The sequence below is a fragment of the Tachypleus tridentatus genome, chromosome 9 (assembly GCF_004210375.1).
Source record: "Tachypleus tridentatus isolate NWPU-2018 chromosome 9, ASM421037v1, whole genome shotgun sequence".
Classification (NCBI taxonomy): domain Eukaryota; kingdom Metazoa; phylum Arthropoda; class Merostomata; order Xiphosura; family Limulidae; genus Tachypleus; species Tachypleus tridentatus.
Window position 1 is genome coordinate 37,038,663 of NC_134833.1, and position 22,447 is coordinate 37,061,109.

At 37.0% G+C, this 22,447-nt stretch overlaps 1 protein-coding gene across 14 annotated transcripts in view; it reads left to right on the forward strand.

Moving 5' to 3' along the window:
- LOC143225071 (poly(rC)-binding protein 3-like) overlaps positions 1–22,447 on the forward strand; it is a 334,733-nt gene that overhangs the window by 124,819 nt on the left and 187,467 nt on the right. For 2 of the 14 annotated variants that reach the window (XM_076453780.1, XM_076453790.1), the window contains exon 1: positions 755–1,026. The exons of the other annotated variants lie outside the window; for them this stretch is intronic. The gene's annotated coding sequence lies outside the window, so the exon portion shown is untranslated. Of the gene's footprint in view, positions 1–754; positions 1,027–22,447 lie in introns of those variants that run through there. 14 annotated transcript variants of the gene reach the window in all.

Consider the following 22,447-nt stretch of genomic DNA (forward strand, 5'->3'; position numbering starts at 1 on the left):
CGATAATCACTAGATTTAAACTGGCTCTTATTGTTATTTTGTATCGTTATATAGGTATTTTATTCGACGTATTGCAGTTTTTAATACAGGAATTTGGGTCTCAACGGTACGCATTATGAATCACTGTAGTGATTTGTAACTTGGATGTGATTTCTCTTTGCTTTTGATAAACTGCTGAAACACTAAATGTTTGTTTGTAATTAAGTACGAAGACACAAAATGGGGCCAGCTGTGTTCTGCCCACAACCGGTATCGAAACTCATTTTCTAATATTGTAAGTCCGCATACATGCCCCTGGGAGGAGAGCATAAACTATTAAGGGTAGAGGAAAAGGAAATGTAAAAGACAGTTTGATATATATCATACCGGCATTAAAGAAACTGAAAATTGTAATGTTGGCGTCATGACTTATGTCCACCCATAATTCCAGAACGAAAAACAGTAACAAAATATTACACATAAGTGTATTCACTCAACTGTAAAGGAAGTCTTGAATGTCTGTTGCTTTATTCCGTTCGTATATCACTGGGAACAGAAGAATTCGCGGTGTCTCTCTGGAATTCACTCACTTTCAGTGTGGATTTATCTCTATTGGTTTGAGCACCAGCTTCTGTTGCAGTTTGTCGGTTAATGGAACTGTGAAAGGTTACCAACTCTTTCAAACAGTGTTCTTTACCGCGTTCTTATGCGTTGTAATCAGCTGCATGTTTATCTTGCGCTTATTGGTGGGAACGCAGTAGGGTTGTCAAGACCTGGTTTAAACTCACTGATGTAGAGCCTCGTTTTCGTCTCTCCGCGAGTAAGACGCTCCCATGAACGCAGTCTGTGCACTTAGCGTGGACCAGTGGTAAAGAGGCTTATTAAGAAACGCGAGAAGAACGCTAGTGTGGGAGATTTGATAATTTGTCTCTCCTTCTTCTCAGAGAACAACTTATTTTCTTCTCATTTCCCATTCTTGATTGTATGAGTTACGCTTCTTCGCTGGCTTCAGGATTTTTCCACATGTGAAAAGTACACCAAAAACAGGTAAGTTTCTGGTTAGCGAACATGCTCAGTTATTTAACTATTCAACTTTGCGTGTGTTTTTTTTATGCAACCACCTATATATTTAACTTCAAAACGTTTTTAGCTAACAAAAAGAAAAAATGAAACGAATTAAATTATTATCCAAATTATTTTAATTACCATCATGTTAGTCTGTTTTTAAGAGAGGATGACTCAGCGTTAGCTCATGATATTACACATAATTACGTTTGTTTATTTAACTACATAGATACAAACTTGGATGCGTTTTAAAACATATCTTGTTTGTATCTTTTTTTTTTACAAACTTTTAGGTTTGTGTACTGACTCTGAATAATTGATTTATATCTTACAGAAAAATTATATGGAAAAACTTTAATGAATTGCACAGTTTATAGCTTTCATCACGTATTAAACTTTAACTCACGTCGTGCAGTCTAGAAACTTTGTGGTTTGTGTCCGTGAATAGGCTGTGACCATGCTACACTGTAATATTGTGCATCTGTAAACTGAGGATCGTCACGTATCTGAATTGATCATTGGGATAATAAACCGCTCGGCTCACTTCCTGTTTACAGTGAGCGCGTTTTACTTACAATCGATGTTGGATTTTTCAAAATGGCTGAGCGAGGCCGAGCGGTGATGCTCGACAGCAAGTGGGGAGTGAGCGATAACAGTCTAACTAGTTCTTATTTCTTTTCTGATCAGTAAAATGTTGTAGAAGTGTATCTTAGAGTGAGTTCAGTAAAATGTTGTAGGAGTGTATCTTAGAGTGGATTCAGTAAAATGTTGTAGGAGTGTATCTTAGAGTGAATGGAAATTATAAATGCTACCTCAGCTCAGTGCACATAACATAAAACTGCAGTAAGCAGGTAAAGCTAGTATTTTACACCTTATGCTGACATCTCTACACTTTATCTGTAAAACGTTTTGTCTGCTAGAGATATCCTGAATAACGCGAGTTGCTTACATTTCCAATCTGGTGTCAGTTAAAGTTTTTCTGGATGGATTAAGCATCCAATACACCCTTTAAATACAGAGAGTTAAAGGTGTGACTGTTTCAAGTGTTCTTGTTAAGAGAGAATCAGCCTGCAAAGCCAAGTGTGTATTGTTCTTGATATCAATATGACACACCCTCAGTGGCTCAGAGCTATATTCGAAGGTTTATAATGCTAAAACCTGAACAAAGAAAAAACCTGGGTCGATATCCCATGAAACAACGATTCTTTCGGTACCCAGGTGAATTTGAATGTCTCAGTTCCACAGATAACAAGAGTTCATATGTAAATATAAAAAGAAGCCGGATTATGAAAAACCTGTTGTGAGCGCTGCATGAATAGAAAAGTGTGTCTGATATTCTGAGGTTCACAGAAATATTCATATGTATGAATAAATAAACATTTATTGAAAACATTGCTCTCTCTCTCTGTTTTGGTTTGTAATGTGTCTAATACGGTTTTTCTTCTTATGTTTCAGGTGAAATTAATTTATTTGAAAAGTGCAATTGCTTCCTTGTGGTTATTGGATTCATCAGTAATCTGAAAAAATAAAACGTTCGATTGTAAAACTAGAATGTAACTTATCAAGTGTATTTTCTGGAATCTGTTCATTAACATCAGAACTATCTACAGACCACTAATTTACATCCTCTTTATCAAACCAGATTTGTTGGTCAGTCCACCTAATAACACTTAGGTTACTTAAATTATATCTAAAGTATGTTCTTTATTATTTAGGATTTCAGCGATATGTATGTATATATCCAGACAGGATTTTCATCCTCCAAGGTAACTATGGTATATTCAAAGGATGTTCTTCATTGGTAAAATATCAAATATTCGTCCAGTCATGACTACATTCTCCAGGGTACTAAACTAAATCTACACCGTGTTTGTCCTTGATTAGGATATCCCATCCAGGCACGATTTTAAACTGTAAAATAGGCCTTTCATAGTTTGGATAAAAAACATTCATCCATCCACGATCTTTTGGGATACCAAACTACGTCTAAAGCACATCCTTCATTGGTTAAGATACCAAACATTCACCCAGGCATAATCTGATTCTTCAGGATACTAAATTACGTTTTAAGCACATCCTTTATTGGTTACGATATCAAATATTCACCCACACATGATCCAATCCTCCAAGATATTAAACTGTCACTGAAGCACTATCTTTACTGGTTGCAATATCAAACATTCCTCCAGACATCATTCCATTTTCCAAGATACTAAAGTTCATCTAAAGCATAGTCTTCGATGTTTAGGGTAACAGGTGCCCAAAATTCGTCTAAGGGTATCTTAATCATGGTCTTTGTTGATTTTTCTGATACTAGAAGTCTGTTTAGACATGATTCTTTTACATCAGGATATATAAAGATGGTATATCCAAAGCATGTTCTTCATGTTTTAGAATATTCAAACATGTTCTTAACTTTTCTAGGCAATGGAAGGTAAAACATTGTATATACATGTCTATACCATTTATTTCAACTAAAAATACACTGTAAAGGGTGTATGTGTTCTATTGTACTGATTATCCAAAGTTTAAAAAAAATGCTTGGATCACGATAACAACCTCTTGATACAAAACATATGTTTGTATCACGATAGCAACCTCTTGATATAAAATATACGTTTGGATCAAGATACCAACCTCTTGATACAAAACATACGTTTGGATCAAGATACCAACCTCTTGATATAAAATATACGTTTGGATCAAGATACCAACCTCTTGACATAAAACATACGTTTAATCATAATAGCAATCTCTTGGCGTAAAACATATGTTTGAATCATGATAGCAACCTTTGGCATAACAAAATATGTTTGAATCATGATAACATCCTATGCAGTACTAAACTTTATTCTTTCATCCTATACCAGAAGTAACCTAGACCACTACCACCTATCTGCTACAACTCAAGAATCAGACTTTTTATAACCATCTGTCATACCTAATACTAACGGCTTATCTTAATTACCTTTTCTTTTCAACAATGCCAAGACTTGAAATTCTGGTCTTCGTATTTCATTCTTCGTAATATTATACATTATGAATATATATTTTCCATACTAAAAAAATGCAGAAACTATCGAAACCACTAAATTATCCTTTCAATCGCTAAACATTTGAACAGACCATCCCTAATGTTGTGATACTTGACGTCTTTCCGAATCATCCTTATTCTACACGGCATCAGATACCTCAAATCTGTTTAGACCAATTTTAGCTTTCGTGGTTCCACATATCTGTCGAAATCGTCGTCTATCTTTCAAATTATCGCTGAGATATTTTGACAAATTATTTTCTCACCGGCAAAACACGAAAACCTATACAAATTACTTTTTCTTTGTTAGTCTGGAGATTGATTAGCAATGATTTAAACAATTTGTTTGGCGCCTCAAATTGACGATAAAAACTTATTGTGTGTTACTAATTAATAACTCGACTTTTTTCAGAATTGCAGTTGTCTCACTTTTTGTTGTCATATAAATTTCCGGCCCGACATGACCAGGTGGTTAGGGTGCTCGACTCGCAATCTGATGGTCGCTGGTTCGAATGGCCGTCACACCAAACATGCTCGCCTTTTCAGCCATGGGAGCGTTATAATGTAGTGTCCAATTCAACTAGCCCAAGAGTTGGTGGGTGGTGATGGCTAAGCTGCCTTCCCTCTAGTCGTGCACTATTAAATTAGAGACGGTTAGCACAAATAGCCCTCGTGTAGCTTTGCACGAAATTAAAAACAAAATAAACCAAGTGAATTCACAATGAAATTTGTTCGTGTATTTCTTGCTTAAGAATTCAAGACACTGGATTTGGATATATATATATATATGTGTATATACAGGGTGTTCGGAAAGTCACTGTGCACTTATATATTTGTTAACAGACATGTTTCAATATATAATCTTCAAAAAAAGAAACGCAAAAGGCAAAATTTGAGACATATTGTTAACAAGTTTATTCCGGGTAGTTCTGTATGACATGTGTGAAATTTACAAATTTACTGCAAAGTCTGCAAAGGCGAAGTCCACGCTCACTAGTTGAAGTTTAACGTCACTCAACATCAATAACGAGTATGCCCCCGTGAGCATCAATAACTGCTTGGCATCTCCTGCCCATGGAAGCGATGAGATGACGAATCACATCCTGTGGAATGGCTGTCCACTCATCCTGCAAAGCTGCTGCAAGCTCAGGTAGAGTCTGCGGTTGAGGTTGTCGCCGTCGCAGACGTCGGTCCAACTCGTCCCAAAGATGTTTGATGGAGTTTAAATCTGGTGATCTGGAGGACCATGGAAGAACGTTGATGTTGTGGTGTCTCAAGAAGACAGTGGTGAGTCGGGCTGTGTGAGGACGGGCGTTGTCATGTTGAAAAACGTCGTTGACGTTCACCATGATGGGTTGCACATGGGGCCTAAGAATCTCGTCGACGGTTGCGTACGGTCTGATCGGAAATCCTACGCAGCCCTGGTATGGTTGAGGCAGTAGACGTCGCAGTGGTGGTCCTATCCCGAAGGTGACGTAACCGGATGTAGCGATCTTGTGCGGGCGTGGTCACACGAGGTCTGCCAGATCGTGGACGGTCACAAGTTGATCCATGTTGTTGGTGACGATTCCATAGCCTTGTGATGGTGCTTGGATGGACATTCACAGCTCTGGCAACATCTGATTGAGATTCGTCTGCTTCCAATCAACCAATGGCGTTGTTGCGTTGTGCTTCAGTCAGTTTTGGTGTAACTGTATTGCGTGTCGATGGCTTAACACTGAGCTATGGAAATCGAGAACCCGTCACTTTTATAGGAATTTTACACATGTTGCACTGGCAGAACATGCAGATCTCTCAAACAAATTTATTGGACACGAATGCGTTTTGGCGAAAAATCCGATGTTTTCCTCCGTTTTCAAAGTGCACAACTTTTATTGTCATTTTGGTCTGACAATCAGTGCCTTAACACGTGTAATATCACATACTCTGAGCTTGTAACGTTATTACATATATTTCTCTTTAAAATAACAAAAATATCCCTTTTGCATTTCTTTTTTTGAAGAGTATAGAATACAGGAGGTAAATATGAATGACAGTTATAAACAATGTTGAAAGTTACCCCCGTTGGCATCAATACAGACGTGGATCCTTCTTATTTTGTTTCTAAACACCGCTATCAGTTGCTGGCGTGTGTGTGTTTTTCTTTTAGCAAAGCCACAAAGGCTATCTGCTCAGCCCACCGAGGGGAATCGAACCCCTGATTTTAGCGTTGTAAATCCGGAGACATACCGCTGTACTAGCGGGGGGGCCAGTTGCTGGCTTGAAATATATTGAGTAAAATATGATTACAAAACTGCACAGTGACTTTCTGAACACCCTGCATATCCTAATCCAGTGTCCACTCTTTTGTGTGTGTGTTATGATTACCCAGAATTCATTAACATAAATACGCAAATTAACTGAAACCAACATACTGTTTGCATCCTTTATCTATGTAGAGCCACGTATTCCTCATGACACGGAAAATATCTAAAAATATAATTATCTTTACTGCAAGCCGCCTCTTCATATTAACCTCCGTTCTCCATGGTACTAAACGCTTGTCTCTATCATTCTATGTCCACGTCCCTAAAGGCCAGAATAAAATGTCTTTAACCTGATGTTTGTTCTAATTAACCTTTACTTTACTGGACCTCAAGCCATTCTTTTCTATCCACAGTGAACATTAATTTTCAAAAGAATTCGACACCAAGAATGTTTTGTTTTTTATAGCACATGTATTTGTGTGTGATCATGCTTTAAAATTCCTTGTTTTACTGTGGTACTTATTTATTAGTTTACTGTTATAATGGCAGAAGTTGTTATTGTTTTTTACAGCAAACTTTAGTTGCTGCAACAGCTGATAGCAGATAACTTGAAATAATGCACGCTTTAACACAGAATTTAATTGCCGGGAGAATGGATATGAAAAGCATAGCATTTTAAATAGACGCAGCAGCTCTCTTCAAAGTTTAGCGTTGTTGAACAGGTGTAGTAGTTCCCTCCAAATTTTAGCATTGTTGACTCGAAGAATACAGGAAATTCCAGTATAAGTAGAATCGTAGTTTAAACCTCGATTTAAAAAATGTTCACACACGTTTCTCGTGCATATTGAATGTGTGGTATAACGAAGTGTGCATGCAACGTAAGGAAGGGTTGATCTGCTAATAATGGTTGTTTATCTTCCAGCTACCTATTTATTGTACAGTTGATTGGGAAACAGTCGAAGCCGTTGATGTGTATTGGTTTTACTTAGTTTATGTATTTATTTCAAGCCATTCTGCTGTATACAAGAAATTCCAGGTAATCATGACGTCAGAAAAAAAGAATGTTCATGTGTATTTTGTAGGGTGTATTTCATGGTTATATTGATTTCATTCATACTTTCATGTACACACACACACATATATATTTATAAAGAAATATCTGCTTTTAATATTATTTCCACAGCCTCTTCAAATGCCCTAAGGTAACATGTCACCGTAGATACTCGCCCTTTCAGCCATGAAAGCGTTATAATGTGACGATCAATCCCACATTCGTTGGTAAAGAGTAGCCCAAAGATTGGCGGCGTGTGATGTCAACTAGCTGCCTACCTTCTCGTCCGAAATTTCAAAATTAGCAACGGCTTAGGCAGGTAGCTCTTGATTAGCTTTGCACAAAATTCATCAAACAAACAAACAAACAACCTTTTTAAAATATCTTTTACACAGTTGGATGCAGGCAGTGTATGTAAGTATCTACGTTGTGAGCTGTTGCACCTTCTCTGTGCCCATATATTATCTTGTTTTAATAACAAGGGCCTGAGAACAAAAGTTAGGTCTAACATAGTTTCTGTCTCCACTACATTGCTTCGCGCGCCGTATGGTGTCGAACATTTTGGAATATCGTTTTAGATTAGATTTGTTTCATTATTACTGTTTATTTTACTCACTGTTATAGTTTTAATTGGGAATTACATTACTGAACAAACACGATGTTCAAGCTGACCACCTCTGAGTTTTTTCTTAATCTCGATAGCATCTGTTTTCTTATTTACCGACTGGATTGTTTGTTTGTTTGTTTTGGAATTTCGCACAAAGCTACTCGAGGACTATGTGTGCTAGCCGTCCCTAATTTAGCAGTCTAAGACTAGAGGGAAGGCAGTTAGTCATCATCACCCACCGCCAACTCTTGGGCTACTCTTTTGCCAACGAATAGCGGGATTGACCATAACATTATAACGCCCCCACGGCTGGGAGGGCGAGTATGTTTGACGCGACATGGATGCGAACACGTGACCCTCAGGTTACGAGTCGCACGCCTTAACACGCTTGGCCATGCCGGGCCACTACCTACTGGAATCAATGTCATGTTGTGAGGCTATACCGATCTAGTAGTCACATTGAAAAAAAAACATAACTAAATTTGCCTGCTTATGGTTGGTTACTCCTGCTGTTTTAAGGGAAGCCACTTTTCGGGTCAGTTTTGTTCTTCTCAGGGAGTCACTTCCTGCTGATCAAAGGTCAGTCAGGGAACCTGCTATCTGTTTAGTATCCATATCTTTCTGTAGCTCCGTCACTTGTTAGAGTTTTGACGTTATTCCTGGTTGTACTTAATCACATTAATTTTTTACTTTTCACTCGTTCTTCAGACATTTGTGTCAAAATATTTATAAAGCAGTTAGGGGAACAGATGCAAATAAGTTACAAACAATGAAGGAGGATTTAGTACTTATTAAAATACTCGTTTTGTTAAGTTTGTTCATCTTAAAACGTTATATTTCCCTTTAATATTTTTGGAGACAAATATTAGCATTTTTTCGATTTGTTTGGTATTGTTTTCGTGTGATAGTTGTAAGTTGTAATAAGCAAGCTTCGTCAATATTAAACGTCTGTGTGTATTTATTTATTTTTTAAATTTTGAAAAATAATTACCCAAATCTCACTGCCCTTTCATTTTTGTAACTAGTGTACTTTTGTTGTTTGTTGTGTTTAAGTGCAAAGTTATGTAACGGTTATCAGAATCTTCTTCGCTGCGAGAGTGGAACCCTAAATTTTTGCAACTTATTTTTGAGTCACTAATTTGGGGACTTATTCATTCTTAATGTTAAATATAATCAACCGTATTTTTTATTAGTTAAATTTACTATTTAGCATATGTTCGGCGGACGTTTCAGGGCTTATAACGTTAAGCGCCAGGTTTCTGTATGGTGAGCACAGCGCAGACAGTCCATTATTGTAGCTTTATATGGAACGAAACAAACAAAAAGGAAAAATAAAACGCGCCCTGTTCTAGGAAGTTTATTTGTAAGTACTGTTTTCTCGTAAGTGGCGATCGAACATGTTTTCCGAAACAGTAGTACAGTCTCAGTAATGGATTTTTGTTTATTTGTTAATTTGTTTCGGATATTCTGCAGAGGTATACAAGAGGAGCTATGTGCGTTAGACTCTCTAATTTAGAACTGATTCACTATAGAAAAGTCAGTTACACAACAGCTCCCATTGCCAACACTTCGGCTATCTAATCGAATAGTAGAATTTAATATTTACTCTTATAACGCAGACACGGCCCCAAAGATCGACAACGAAATATAAACCATTAACCGTCGGATTCATCATATCAGATAACATCGATACAGTAATTATAAATATTACAGCTTTAGTTCATGTAACCCGAAGTAACAAATTATGAGCAACTTTAAATCAATTGATTTACATCTATTCCGTTAATAATCGGCGTCTTATTAAATTATTTTTCTTTAGTGTTTTAAAAAGTTCCCTCAAATTTCTTTCGTCTATATCGTTTCTATCATAATGGCTTGTTTTGAATTTTGCGTAAAGCTACGCGAGGGCTCTCTGTGCTAACCATTCCTAATTTAGTAGTGTAAGGCTAGAGAGAAGGCAGCTAGTCATTACCACCCACCGCCAACTCTTGGGCTACTCTTTTACCAACGAATAGTGGGATTGATCGTCACATTATTATTCCCCCACGGCTCGAAGAGCGAGCATGTTTGGTGTGACGGGGATTCGAACCCACAACCCTCGGATTACGAGTCGATGAAGGGTCTATTTAATAATTTAATTCTAATTTTGGCTTGGCATGGCCAGGTGGGTTAAGGCGTGCGACTCGTACTCTGAGGGTCGCGGGTTCGCATCCCCGTCGCACCAAACATGCTCGCCTTTTCAGCCATGGGTGCGTTATAATGTGACGGTCAATCCCACTATTCGTTGGTAAAGAGTAGCCCAAGAGTTGGCCGTGGGTGGTGATGACTAGCTGCTTTCCCTCTAGTCTTACACTACTAAATTAGGGACGGCTAGCACAGATAGCCCTCGAGTAGCTTTGCGCGAAATTGAAAAACAAAAACAAACAAATTCTATTTTTTTTTTACATAATAATTTGAAGTGTTTTTTGTTTTGTTTTTATGACCTAGCATCTTAAATCTAAGAACGTGCTAAACCAAGAAAAAATTAAGAAAGAATAGAAGCACCGGCCGACACGAGGAGGAAGATGAATAAAAGGATTCGTGTTTGAGTTTCAATTCAATTAAATGGCTGTGATACTTTCTCGCAAGTCCCCCGCTAGTAGAGCGGTAAGTCTACGAATTTACAACACTGAAATTAGGGGGTCGGTTCCCCTCAATGGATACAGTAGATTGGCGACGTGGCTTTGCTATAAGAAATTCACGTGTGCAATTTTTTATATTAAGGTCGTTTCATGAGAACATGTGTGTTTTTTTTGTTGTTTTTTTAAGTTTTCTAAATCCGTAAACTTACCTCTGTCCCAGCGGGGAACATTTGCGAACGTTTAAATTTTGTGTGTTTAATTGGATACGATGTTATATTTTTGTAACAAGATACCACGTATAATTGGTTCAAGTGAGATCTTTTACATGTGTCAAAGGTCACAGTAAGGTATTCATTGCTCAGAAAAGAAAACATGTACAGTTGAAACACATGGAGGTGGCAAGTAAATAAAATACATTCTTAGAATATCTCCGGAGAAAAGACGAGTGGCAGAGGTTGTATTGAATGTGGAACAATAAAAATATACATTCCACGACATTGAATAAGACAGAAATACCAGATTGTTTGGGGTTTTCATGCAGTCATGAGGAATTCCCTCTAAATGTTTTATATATACAACAGGAACGACGGGAAGAAAAATTGTGACAAAAGTCCGAGTTGAAAAGAGAAACCCTTGAAAGTTGAAGAACCTATACAATACAGAGGGTTGAGTGTGGTAGAAAAATCCGTTCTGGCATTTTCGATATGTATAAGGTGATAATGGATTAGGAAACCGGTTGAAGGTGACGTCATGTAATCTGGTTAAACACAATCGTTTGTGTGTGTAAGGCTGTTTTCTACTTTACTAAAAGTAAGTGAAGTCGTGGAATAAAAGGATATCGGTCAATTTTAGTTGTTAAGGTCCATCTTCTGTAAATTTGACTGAAAAGGAAAGTTTATTGAGTAAATATTTCCCCAGAATACTCGTAATTTCGTTTTTTAGTTTATTAAAGCACGTGGAGCAAAACTTCTGTTGTGAATTTTTGATTGGGATTATTCAAAAATAGTTATGTATATTCTGTGGTATTCTGAAAACTTTTCATCTACATCACCTTCTGTTATAAATAAATAATGTTTATCTGAAATGTTTTTATCCTTATTATTATGAAACTTCGTTTTCCTGCAGTCACGTCGATTGTATGTGTAAGTTGACTCTGCAATCTTCGAATTGAGCTAAAATGGAGAAATACGTGCAGTTATTTCTCCTTGGTTCAACTGAACTGAAACTACTACATATGAACCAGTTTTCAGTAATAATTGAAACTAAAGTTGTTGTTGTTTTATATCTATTTGGTATAAATGAATGTTGTCTTAACTGATTGATATTGATACGCGATTTGATATGGTAATCAGCGTATTGTGCTCAACCTGAATTGTTGTGCTGTTTTTATCGTAGAATCAATGAGCAATCAATAAATTACTACGCAGTAAGCGTAAAATACAATATAGTTCTTGAAGGTTCCGAATACAAAATAACACGCAGTTCCGTAACTATCCGTATGTAATACTTGCACGTTTCTAATTCAAAATAACAAACAAGCAGTTCCGTAACTATCCGTATGTAGTGCATGCACGTTCCTAGTACAAAATAACAAACAAGCAGTTCCGTAAATATTCGTAAAATATGATATACTACTTTAGCATTCCGATATAAACTATCCGTAAAATGTGATGTAATTTTCTAAACAGGTATACAGTATTTTTTATTATATTACTGTGTATATACATATATATATTTCCAAAGAGTGCTCTTCAGATTTTGATTTTTAAACTCAAAATTATGAAAGAGCACATAATAGTCTGAGATTTTTTGTTTACCTATTTGAGTGTTACACAGTGGATTATGGTGGTGTATTTCAATGTAGTTTGTACATAAGTGTTTCATTTGTTCTATAAAGTTTCCATTACATTCAGAAATAGCATGGAATCCTCATGGAAAGTTTGTCGCTAGCATAGAGTGATAAATGTGAAAACGACAACAACAGCAGGTGTTTGGTTAGTTAGTGACACATTAAAAAAAAACCGCTTGGTTGGAAAACATAACCAGGGCAGTGCGTTCATTCATTTGTTCAGGTTAACCTGAAGATAACCTAAGAAGGTCGAAATGTTATTCTGTACGGCCCGACATGGTCAGGTGGTTAAGGCACTCGACTTGTAATCTGAGAGTCGTTGTTTCGTATCCCTATCACACCAAACACGCTCGCCCTTTCAGCCGTGGGGGCGTTATAATGTGCCTGTTAATTCTACTATTCGTTGGTAAAAGAGTAGCCCAACGGTTGGCGGTGGGTGGTGATGACTAGTGCCTTCCCTCTAGTCTTACACTGCTAAATTAGGGACGGCTAGCACTTATAGCCCTCGAGTAGCTTTGCACGAAATTCGAAAACAAACATTGTTCTGTACTTTATTTTAATTAAAGTGCTAATACCCATACGAGCCGTCTTGAGAATACATTTTTGCTTCAAATGGGTTTCTCTTCATCATGAAGTGCGTTCATTTGTCACTCCTAATCCGTGGTCGGTGACAAAATACCTCTCTTGTGGATCGAGGCTGACTGATTTGGTTTTAAATTGCTCTTATATAATATTTACGCTATATTTTTTTGTGATTTTCGTGTACTTCTGTTGAAATATATTAGATAACAGTTCTCTTTAGACGTTTACTGTCTGACGCTGAATGGGTGAAAGCTTTTTTTTTTAAACCACCATGCTTCTTTACAGTGGACCTACAAGATAGACAAGAACATTTCGTTACATTCAAATTAGATTGAAAGCAATATGATTAGCGCGTAGAAGTCTTCAGCATTTCTATTTCATAAAATATGTGTAAATTCCATGTACACATTTGTTGCTTGTTTTTTGTTTATTTGTAACAGTTTGTTGTGCCCACTGTAGAGAACGAACGCCGAAATTTCGGATCATAAGCGTTAGATTGGTTTGGTTTGAATTTCGCGCAAAGCTACTAGAGGGCTATCTGCGCTAACCGTCCCTAATTTAGCAGTGTAATACTAGAGGGAAGACAGTTAGTCATCACCACCTAGCGCCAACTGTTGGGTTACTCTTTTACCAACGAATAGTGGGATTGACCGTCACACTATAACGCCCCCACGGCTGAAAGTGCGAGCATATTCAGTGTGACGGGGGTTCGAACCCTCGGATTACAAGTCGAGTGACTTAACCGTTACTTGCTCCCCCCACTTGATCTGTCAAAAGCTTGATTTTTGAATAGAATCTAAGCTTTCATCACCGTTATACCCTTCATTTAGTTACCTTTAGAACAGTAGTTTTATGCTATTTTACTATAACGTAACATTTTGTGATTGGAAATTATGGTTTTATTTCATTTGCCTGCTCACTCTCTGATAATGGATTATATTAACAGTGTATCTTTAGAGTTGGTTTTTTTAAATAACACACTACAGTGGCTGTTGAAATTCTTTCTAATTAGTGTATTAGATGGTTTAAAATAGCCAATTAATTGGATTGCAGTTTGAAACTTCTGGAGATTTCTTATTTCATAAATCAGCCCGGGATGGCCAGGTGGTTAAGCCTCTTGGCTCGTTATCGGAGGGTTGCGGGTTCGAATCCCCGTCACACCAAACATGGTCGCCCTTTCAACCGTGGGGATGTTATAATGTAACGATTAATACCACTATTCATTGGTAGAAGAGTAGTCCAAGAGTTGGCAGTAGGTGGTAATGACTAGCTGCCTTCCCTCTAGTCATACACTGCTAAATTAGAGACGGCTAGCGCAGATAGCCCTCGTGTAGCTGTGCGTGAAATTCTAAACCAAACAAAAAACAAACAAACAATTTCATAAATAAGCAACAGAGAAAGTTAAACTTTCTTGCTGAAACTGTGGAAAAATTGAACAAGTTATGATAAAAACATTTCACATATGAAAATGTTTTGAAAACGTGTATTCTGATGTAAAAATATGCCCTTTTTAAAATTTATAGCTCTGAATAAAATATAAAGAGTGTGGCTTTTTTCTGAAGTTGTATGATCTTATAATAGAATAAAAATATTGGTTCTGATGAAGTTTGAATCCGCATGAATAAATAATATTTAGTTTATGTAAACGCATTTTTCAAAATTTCTTGACATGTCCTCTTGTTTATGTATTTTTCTTTGAAGTTCACCAACTAACTTGTGAGTATACGCATGAAAGGCATGAAGCTCAAGGGACTTATTTGATGTTTTTAGTTGTTATATAGAATGGTTTTAGAACTTTAAAAATAAATTGAGTATTTGGTTAAGGCTTAGTTTAAGGGTTGTATTCTACAAGGATGGTCTAAAAGAACTTCATTTACAGTGCAGAGGAAACTCCAATCTGCTAACAAAAGTGTTCATCCAACTAGTGGATAAAATCCGTTAAAACACTTACTGGATTTAGACTGATGGTTTCAGGTAACCTATGGAAAAGATTAAAACAGTATAATCCGTGGTACTCTCATAAGTTGAACTGATTCCTTTAGGTAGTTTTATATATATATACTGCAAAACATAAAAATGGCACATTCGGCTAGCTTTTTATAAAAGACTAAAATAATTTTATAAAAGCATACGAAATTTTAGAACTTTTCAGTCATACGCTCGTAAAGCCTTTATAAAATAACTTGTAAAAAAATCTATCTCTCACAGTGTTTGGAATGACGCATTAGATAAATATTTTGTGCCGAATTTAAAACAATTTCTCTGAAAAATTCTCAAAACTCTAGAATGATGATGTTAGTTAACTATATATTTAGTCTTTTCCTCTTCTAACATATAATTTTTGAAATAAATAACGTTTTATTAGGAAGTACACGAAAGTATTTTAATGTTGTGGTGCGATAGTATCATGTGATTTTTATATAAATATACGTAAAATGTAAGAACAGAAAAGAAAATCCCCAAAAGTTCGGAATATTTAGGATAACGTCTGTGATGAACCATATATTAAACGTAATGATAGTATGAAATGTAGTAAACATAAGGTTTTGTCGTATTTCCTAATCGTACGTAACTAATAGTAAAATTTGTAAAGTATTTGAAATTGTCGGAACCTGGGAATGGAACATTCAGTTAACCCTGTTAGAGTTAAAATAACTGGATACAGTACGAAGAGCCCCTTGGTGGTATAGCGATAAGTCTACAGTTTTAAAACGCTAAAATCAGGGGTTCGATTCCCCTCGGTGGGCTCAGCAGATAGCCCGATGTGGCTTTGCTATAAGAAAAACAAACAAACAGTTCGATGAATGTTGTTGATTAGCTGTCTTCCCTCTTGTCTGTCACTTCCTAACTAAACACTGCTAGCGCAGATAGCCCTTGAGAAGTTTTGTACAAAATTAAACACAACAAACAAATGAAACATTTAACATGCTATCGAAACGTTTTAACTCATGGAATGATGTCAATTTGTATTATGTTTAATAAGTTAAAAGAAATCAAAAAGCAATCAGTTAATTTGAGAATGTGATTAACTTCACAAACAAATTGCACAGTTCCTTTAACAATTAATGTGATGTCATTAATCAACATTAATCAACTGTATATGAAGGACTAAAATAATTTCACGAAAAGATATAAGTGTAATTTTTGGAATGCTGTCAGCTATGATCCATATACAAAGCAATAAAATAAAATAATAAAAAAATGTCAGTATATTTCTTGGAATGCTTGGAATAGTGCCATCAGTTAACCTTATATTAAAAACTTTACGTACTTCATGAAATAATCTCTTAAAAGTCTCATGTTTTGGAATAATGCATTTAGTAAGCCATATATGTAAAAGAGTAAACATCAGTTCATTAAAATATAGACATTTTAAAAATATCTGAAATACAAGGCGAGGTAAATGTCTCTGTTGTCTTGGTTACATCTTTCCGAGGAAAGTAACACAATTGTAATCCATAACTGTACACATACAGAGCAGCCATTTAATGGGGTAAGAGGGTGTAGGGATCCTACTGTGAAGACTACATTGTGTGTAATAAATTAAAATAAGAGATGCAGTAAGAAACATACTTTGACGAGTACGTTATACATAGTGGGGCAAGAGAAGACAGAAGGATCCTACTGTAAAGAGTACATTGTATATAATAAATTAAGAAATATAATAAGGAGTATACACTACGTGGCCAAAAGTATCTGGACACCCCTTCTAATTCGCGAGTTCGGCTATTTCAGCCACACCCATTGCTAACAGGTGCATAAAATCAAACATACAGCCATTCAATCCCTATAGACAAACACTGGCAGTTGAATGGGTCGTACTGAAGAGCTCAGTGACTTTCAACGTGGCATTGTCAAATTTCTACCCTGCTAGATCTGCCACAGTCAACTGTAAGTGCTGTTATTGTAAAGTGGAAACGTGTAGGAGCAACAACAGCTCAGCCACGAAGCGGTAGGCCATACAAACTCACAGAACAGGACTGCCGAGCGTTGAAGCGCGTAACGCGTAAAAATCATCTGTTGATAGTTGCAACACTCACTGCAGAATTCCAAACTACCTCTGGAAGCAACGTCAACACAAGAACTATTTGTTGGGAGTTTCATGTAATGAGTTTCCATGGCCGAGCAGCCGCACACAAGCCTAAGATCACTATGTGCAATGTCAAACGTCGGCTGGAGTGGTGTAAAGCACACTGCCATTGGATTCTGGAGCAGTATAAACGCGTCTTCTGGAGTGATGAATCACGCTTCACTATCTGGCAGTCTGACAGACGAATTTGGGTTTGGCTGATGCCAGGAGAACGTTACCTGCCTGAATGCATAGTGCCAACTTTAAAGTTTTGTGGAGGAGGAATAATGGTCTGGGGCTGTTTTTCATGATTTGGGCTAGACTCTTTAGTTTTAGTGAAAAAAAATCTTAATGCTATAGCATATAATGACATTTTAGAGAATTGTTTGCTTCCAACTCTGTGGCAATAGTTTGGGAAAGGCCTGTTTTTGTTTCAACATGACAGTGCCCTGTGCACATAAATACATGGTTTGTGAATCCCATAGCCATGTTCCAAAATCTAGTGAAAAGCCTTCCCAGAAGAGCGGAGGCTGTTATAGCAGCAACTGGGGGGAGGGACCAACTTTGTGTTAATGCCCATGATTGTGGAATGAGATGTTTAACAAGCACATATGGGTGTGATGGTCGGGTGTCCACATACTTTTGGCCATGTAGTGTACTTTGACGAGTACATTAAACTGTGGAGCAAGAGAAGGCGGAAGGATCCTAATACAAAGAATAATAGGGAACATACGTTAAATAGTACACTATACTTAAGGGAAAGAATTCAATTCAATTTAAATCTGTTTACATCATCGATGATACAGTTCATTGTTTGAATTGAATCTAGTGTTTCCAGAACTTGTAATTATACAAATGGCCAGGTGGGCTAAGGCATTCGATTTGTAATCTGAGGGTCGCGGGTTCGAAACTCCGTCGCACCAAACATGCTCACCTTTTCAGCCGTGGGGGCGTTATAATGTGACAATCAGTCCCACTATTCGTTGTTAAAAGAGTAGCCCAAGTGTTGGCGGTGGGTGGTGATGACTAGCTGCCTTCCCTCCAGTCTCACACTCTTAAATTAGGGACAGCTAGCGCAGATAGCCCTCGTGTAGCTTTGCTCAAATTTCAAAAACAAACAAACCATATAAAACTTGCATAGTGGTCAATATTCATATTTCTTAAGGTAGGAGAAAGTTACATTTGACCAACTTGCTGCTAACTAATTAGAGCAATTGAAACAATGTCAACATAGCAGCAAAACTGAGTTTTATTTGTGCGTAGTAGAATTTGATAGAATATTTCGTGTGTTTCTTTCGGATATTCGAACAAAGCTGCACGATGGTTGTGTGTGCTAACCCAATTTTGAACTCGAAGAATAGAGGTAAAGCAACTAGTCAACAGAACAATAGAATCCATCCTCAACTTTTGAGACAGTATCATCGATTAGTGGAATTTGACTGTCGCTCTTATAATGCACCCACAGTCCCAAAGTCAATACAGCGATATTTTTTTTCGGCAAAGAGAAGTGGACTACACATCTTTAGATTGACAGTCTGACATGATAACCTGGTTCAACAGAATATTTAATCTCAAATATACCATTTCGAAGATTCATAGACTATCAGCTTAGACGTGCGACTCAAAAACAAATATAATACAACTACGTAATAAAGGGAATCCTCAATAGCAGCGGCATATACAATTCTTTTTTTTTTCCTTTTTATTATCTATATTTTTGTGCGTAAGCAATATCAAGTGTGGGACACCATACACAGGATTCAGTTTTATTACTTATCAGGATCTGTCTCAGCCCATCTTGGGCGTCTCAGTTACACCAGACGAACGGGTTTGACCTCCTAAGTCTAATACTGTAATCAGACCTCAAATAGGTGAAAATATGACGGAGCTGTGAGCTTAAATTTGTACTTGAAAAACTCAGACCCGTTCTATAAGCCGCTTTGCCACGGCTAAAAATATAGAAAGCAAGTGATTAAAATTAAAAAAAAAGAACCAAGAATGTTGGACAAACATAATCAACACTTTAATACAATTAACTACCTTTAGGTTTATTCAGTGTTATCGACTTAAGAAGTATATTCCCGACGTTTATCCATTTCTTTGTCCAAATTTAGTACCCGGTTAGTATATATATAATTGTACATTTTAATGCAATTGCTGTATTATGTAAGCTACCATTATACTTATTACGGAGGTTGGTGGTTAAAATAACACGCTACATCTGACATGTAAGGACTGATTACGATATTCGCTATCAATTTCGGTTTATTCTTTGTCAACAGTTTCTCCAGAAGCGTTCCACTAAAACACAAACCACAACTGATACTCCAAAGATTTAGTATTATTTCTGAGTTTTGATACCCGTGATGGGCAGAACACAGATAGCCCATTGTGCAGCTTTGCGCTTAACTGCAAACAAACAAACCGTTAGTTACAGTTCGTGTTAACGGAACGTTCTTGAGTATCTATTAAAGATAAATAACAAAGTGGTATTATCAGGCCATTTACTACTATAATTTATGGTTAGGTTTAGTTTGTTTTGAATTTCGCGCAAAGCTACACGAGGGCTGTCTGCGCTAGCTGTCCCTAATTTAAGAGTGTAAGACTAGAGGGAAGGCAGCTAGTCATCACCACCCACCGCCAACTCATGGGCTACTCTTTTAACAACGAATAGTGGGATTGATCGTCACATTATAACACTCCCACGGCTGAAAAGGCGAGCATGTTTGGTGCGACGGAGATTCGAACCCGCGACCCTCAGATTACGAATCGAACGCCTTAGCCCACCTGGCCATTTGTATAATTACAAGTTCTGGAAACACTAGATTCAATTCAAACACTGAACTGGATCATCGACGATGTAAACAGATTTAAATTGAATTGAATTTTTTCCTTAAGTATAGTGTACTATTTAACGTACGTTCCCTATTATTCTTTGTATTAGGATCCTCCGCCTTCTCTTGCTCCACAAAATATAATGAGGCAAGAGTCAAGGTTTCAGTTTTCTTTGATATCATAAAAACGCTTAGTTAGTTACAAAAACTGCATAACAGTGTTGGGTATTTGCTGTTGGGGAGAAGACATTCCTACATCTTTGCGGTCTTTGTTTCGTACCTGCGTACTTTTTTATCACATCGAATCTCCTTTTACTCATTTGTACTTCAGGAAGTGAGAGAATGAATTAGTTAGCTTTCTGTAATATAAGACTTTGATAAAATAAAGACATCAGATTCGATTCCTAGTCGCAAGACTAGGTATTGTGGCTTTAAACTTCCAAATCTTTTACCATTTGCTCAGTCAACAGCCCGGATTTCCAAACATATAACAACTTTTAGAATCACTTCTGTATAATATGTATTCCATTATCAAATATCTCTACAAGCAGTAATAAATTGAAGAAATAAGGATGATGTAGAGATGGTAATGCCAGAAAGTACAGAAATAAAGTTAGGGTTTGTTTGTTTGAAATCAAAGCTATTTGTGTTTTTGCCCACCACTGGTATCGAAACCCGATTTCTAGCATTGTAAGCCCTCAAACATACCACTATGCCACTAGGGGGCAGTACGTTAGGGATGATGTTGTTGTTGTCTTGAGTTAAGCGCAAAGTTACACAATGGGCTATCTGTGCTCTGCCCAGCACGGTTATCGAAACCCGGTTTTTAGCGTTGTAAGTCCGCAGACACACCGCTGAGTCACTGGGGGGCTGTTAGGGATGAGTACAAAAATAAACACATATTCAAATTCCTACATTAGCAGCCAGATCTTTCCAAGAAATATTTTTATTTACAACCAGATGTTGAATTTCTTTCATATGTATGCATTCAGGGTTTGAATAAAACATTTAAACTGAATATTGCTATAAAGTCTTACAATGCCTGATTCCCATAAGCTCGTGACATTAACTTAGTTGTGACTTATGTTGGGATTTTTGTGTGGTTTTGCGTATTCATCTCTATCTTATTTCTGTACTTTTTGTTATTACCATACGTAATTGATCGTTATTGTTTTACATATTTTATTGTTTCCTTTCTTTTATAATGAACGGCGGTCACTATGAAAACAGCAGTTTCAGCCTGGCTTTGAGAGTTGTCATAATGGACATCATGTATTGAAGTGAGGAAAACGCTATAATGCTTCTGCATTCCCCAAGTTAAAATGTAATATTTTGGTGTGTAAGTTATCATCACAATTTCAGTGGCTGATGGTATAGTCCTTATGACATCAGAATAATTAGCAAAAAATCTGCTCTGATTCTGTACTTTAGCGATCTTGTTTAACTACGCATAAGGTTTTAATAGCTTTTGAAAACCTCGAAAACTTAAGAGAGCTTTGAGACTATAGTTAGCAATACATAATAATTAACGGTCACTTTTCCTGGCCCATCTCTACCTACTAAGAACTACGGTGTTATTGGATAAATCGTGCTTTCTATCGATAATCATGGGTCCCTCACTATGACTACACTATGTAACACAAATTTTGTTCCTGGATAGTATGTGTTATTTCTTAATTGCTTGTGTTGTAAAAGTACAGAAAATGATCATTATTCCCTTCAATCTTTGCTTTTGTGACCTGGATAATGAAATTTAGAAATTAACCTATTTTCTATGTAAAAACGGTAAAATTTGCACATTTTCATTTGGATAAGTTCTGAATAAAACAACATATTAATCAAGATTTACATGTATTTATACTAAAGTTATACAAAAATGTTTAGAAGTAAGTACTTTTTCGAGAGTTGTGACTGTAATGTAAATCACTTTCACGTATCAGCTCCCAAATTTAGTCTCCCATCATGTTTTCGTTATACGCTCATTGGTGGCGGCGTTCAAAGTCCAGTATATCTTGGTGGAAGCGCTCGCCTTGCTCCTCTAAGTATGCTCCCATGTTCTCCTTGAATTTATCAAGATGAGCGTCCAGGATATGGACTTTCAGGGACATCCTGCAGCCCATTTTACCGTAGTTCTTCACCAGAGCCTCAACCAGTTCTACATAATTTTCGGTTTGGCCTTGCGATTGCTCAACAAGCCCCGAACTACTGCGACAAAGCTGCCCCAAGCTTTTTTTCTTCCTACTGAGCTTCTTGGGGAATTCTGTGCACTCCAGGATCTTCTTTATTTGTGATCCAACGAAGACACCAGCTTTAACCTTTGCCTCAGACAGCTTAGGAAAAAAGTCTCGAAGATACTTGAAGGTTGCAGACTCCTTATCAAAAGCTGTGACAAATTGTTTCATAAGACCAAATTTTTTGTGCAATGGTGGGAATGACACCTTCTGGAGGTCCACTAGTGGCTCACACTTGACATTGTACCTCCCCACAGAGAACTCGGTCTGTTGTGGCAA